Consider the following 3,738-nt stretch of genomic DNA (forward strand, 5'->3'; position numbering starts at 1 on the left):
ATACGACTAGTGGGTGAATCCAGAACAAGGGGGGCACAATCTTAAAATTAGAGCACAGCTCTTCAGGGCTGACGTCAGGAAGCACTTCACTCAAAGGAAATCTAGAACTCTTCCCCCCACACCTCCCCCCCCCCCGCTAAACAAAAAATCTGGCTTGGATCGCAGGAGGAAGGGTGGAGAGTCAATTGAAAATGTGAAGACTGATATTTACAGACTATAGTAAGACAGTAGTATATGAGGCATTGACCAGCTGAGCTTTGATTGAACAGTTTGAGGGGCTGAGTGACCTCCTCCTATTCCTATGAAGCCTCCAGGATAAAAAAGCAAGAACTCAACCTGAGCTTGGCACCGTTTACTGGTTAAAAGATCAGCGTCTCACAGTTTCCCCCACAGCACTTTTGCAAAGGTAATTTAATCCAGCACCTAAATTTAGCACCAGCTGAATATGGGAAGCTTCTGACATGTCTGGGAACACAGTGTGAAGCAGCTGTCTGATGTTGAGTCAGCTACTCACAGTTGCTCCCTTCCTTTCTCTCTCCCTCGCTCTCTTTTTTTACCCTCCCCAATTTCAAAATGGGGCCGTGAGAAGACACTAGACATTCAGTCCTTAGGTGATAAGAATTTAAATGAAGCTGAGGAGCAAAGCGATCTGGACATAGAGATACATAAATCACTAAAAGTAACAAGGCAGGTTAATACGGCCACAAAAATAATGTACAAAGATATGCCTCTGTAAGGATAGGGGAGGAATTATGTTAAACTTGTACAGAACCTTGGTTAGACCACACTTGGAGTACTGTGAGCAGTTCTGGTCTCTATATTATAAACAGGATATTAAGACACTGGCAAAGGTGCAAAAAATATTTTACAAGGGTGATACCAGACGTGAGAGGGCACGGCGATCTGGAAAGATTAAACAGGCTGAGGTTCTGTTATCAGGAACAAGAATGTCTGAATAACTTGACAAAGATCATTAAAATTATAAAAAGCATTAGTTAGGGTAAGCATGGAGAAACTGTTTCCAGGGGACTGCAAAACTAGGGCCATAAATATAAGGTGCTCACGAATAAATCCAACAGGAAGCATGTTTCCTTCTGATGATCTTGTTCTGATGAAAGGTCACCCCACCCTGAAATCTTAGCTCTGTTTCTCTCCACAGATGCTGCCTGCAAATCTGCTGAGCTTTTCCAGCATTTTTTGTTTCTATTTCAGATTTCCAGCATTGGCAGGATTTTGCTTTGATACTTCAGTTGACCCTTGCTAAACTTCTAGTGGAAGAACCAAGAGTTTCCCCCATAGTGGGTAAGGAAAGAAAAATATTTGCATTTATGTAGCGTCTTTCATGCCCTCAGCACATCCCAAAACACTTTACTGCTAATGAAGTACTTTTGAAGTGTAGTGATTTTTATAATGAAGGAAATGCAGCAGATAATATGATTCTCTGTGAGATTTGCAGCAACATCTTCTTCGGTGAAGACAATGCAAAGTGCTCAGTAGGTACCTCAGCCATTTGCTCTGCCTCTGCAAGAAGCTGGATATAGGAAGTACTGCATTCAATTTGTGTACAGCAAAGTGCCCGAACAGCAATGGGGTAACTGACCAGAGAATCAGATTTGCAATGTTGGTTGAGGTATAAATACTGGCTGGAACATCTCTGGAGTTCAGCTCTTTTGTCCATGTTTGAACCAAGACTGTACTGGGGATAAATCTCCTGCTCTTTGTTATGAATGCTGGACTTCATAAGATGATTATGTTTTGAATTGTTTCCTTTAATTCAAGGCAAAATGGAATGGGGATGTGACCTTCTACAGAATCTGCCTGGGGACAAGCCCATGTGACCTGGTTGTTATGGGAGCAGAGGCCCAGGTCAGAACTTACTGAAAATAAGTATAAGGTTTAACACCTGGACACAAAGGAGGAAACAGTTGGTCTGGCTGTGTATAGGCTCACAGGCACTCGGAGTCAATCAGGAAACTATCATGCAGAGGAAACAGACTGTTTTTGTGTTAACCACCAAGCAAGAGTGCTGGTGAGGATGGATTCCTAGTTTGAAGAGACGAGACTTGTGGAAAGTTAAAGACCAAGGAGTCACCAGAGGGTGCCTTGCTACTGGAAGTCTATTCGATTATTCTCAGAAGATTAAGTGAAGGGACTTTGTTTAAAAGAACATCGAAAGATTCAGCCTGGTTGACCAGGTAGAGGGGATCCTGTTAAAGCTGAGATTTTGTGTGTGATAATATCTTGTGATAATTGCTGCTGAAAGTGTGGTGTAGTGTATAATCGTTGTGTGGTGTTTCCAGTTATATTAAGAAGTTAATGGAGAGTAGGTATTCTATAGTTGATTGTATTAGGTGCTTACAAGTAATATATAATCGATATTGATTTTAGTTTGCTTGTTGTAGTTACTGCAAAGGCCCTGCCAATATTCTGCCAATAGTACTGAAGGCTTGTGCTCCAGAACTGGCCGTGCCCCTAACCAAACTATTCCAGCTACAACACTGGCATCCACACGACAATGTGGAAAATTGACCACGTATGTCCTGTACACAAGAAAAAGGACAAATCCAATCTGGCCAATTACCACTCCATCAGTCTACTCTCAATCATCACTAAAGTGATGGAAGGGGTCATCAAGAGCACAATCCAACAGCATCTGCTTAGCAATAACCTGTTCACTGCAGGAGTTCCTCAGGGTAGGCCCAATCATCTTCAGCTGCTTCATCAATGACCATCCATCATAAGGTCAGAAGTGAGGACATTCGTGATGACTGCACAATGTTCAGCACCATTTGCAACTCCTCAGATACTGAAGCAGTCCATGTTCAAATACAGCAAGACCTGAACAATATCCAGGCTTGGCTGACAAGTAGCAAGTAACATTCACACCACAAACATGTCAGGCAATGACCATCTTCAACCAGAGAGGATCTAACAATTGCCCCTTGACATTCAATGGCATTATCATTGCTGAATCCCCTGGAGAGGCCAGTCAACAGAGACCTGGATACAATTGATGAAGGGGGGGTGCGTTGGAGGGGGTGAGTTGGTGTTGGTTCGATTCACCTGGCTCCCTTCTCCAGAAAGATTTTAATCCAAATTGGAGGCATCAGAACTCTGAAACACGCCATGCCTTCAGAAAGAGCAATTCCCCAGTGAGGGGAGTCAACAAGATAGATCATCACTCCTGCTGTGAGGGGGATTGGATTCCATATTTCCCCATCAGCAGCTTCCCCAGGTCTCCAATTATTTGCTGTCCTACTCTCCTGAAGCCACTTACTCCCTACACTGAATGTAAATTGCTTGGGGGTACCCATTGCTTTCTCCATGGCAATGCCTCAGCCAATCAGAGTTGACTTGCTAACCAATCAACACCCTTTTGTCCTGTAGCATAAATTGTTCCTTTGAAATTTGGTATTCTTGTGTTTGTCCTGATGAGTGTTAGCTGAAAGGTTTCATCAACATGTCTCTCTTCAGCGATGATTAAATTCTGTATTATCAAGTGACTGTTTAACATTGGTCACCTGCACACTTGTCAGCCAGGGTGTCAAATGTCAATGGGGTATTCAACCAAGGAGGGCATCACACAAATATTTTATTGGTTTTACTTTTCCTTGTCCCCTCCTTAGAGGGAACAAGGTCATCTGGCAGTTCAGTGACCTGGCACTGTCCTAACCTTGTGTGCTAGCTTGATGAAACAGTCTGCTCTTCACCATTAATTGGTAGAAGATGGGCATTGAG

General features: G+C 43.1%; 1 long non-coding RNA gene across 1 annotated transcript; it reads left to right on the plus strand.

Annotated features, from left to right (window-relative positions):
* The first annotated feature begins 574 nt into the window (after positions 1-574).
* LOC144497875 (uncharacterized) lies at positions 575-2,702 on the plus strand. Its single transcript, XR_013498571.1, has 3 exons — positions 575-691; positions 1,213-1,302; positions 1,780-2,702. It is a non-coding gene; the product is annotated as an uncharacterized LOC144497875 (long non-coding RNA).
* Positions 2,703-3,738: the final 1,036 nt, after the last annotated feature.

The sequence above is a fragment of the Mustelus asterias genome, chromosome 8, assembly GCF_964213995.1.
Source record: "Mustelus asterias chromosome 8, sMusAst1.hap1.1, whole genome shotgun sequence".
NCBI lineage: Eukaryota > Metazoa > Chordata > Chondrichthyes > Carcharhiniformes > Triakidae > Mustelus > Mustelus asterias.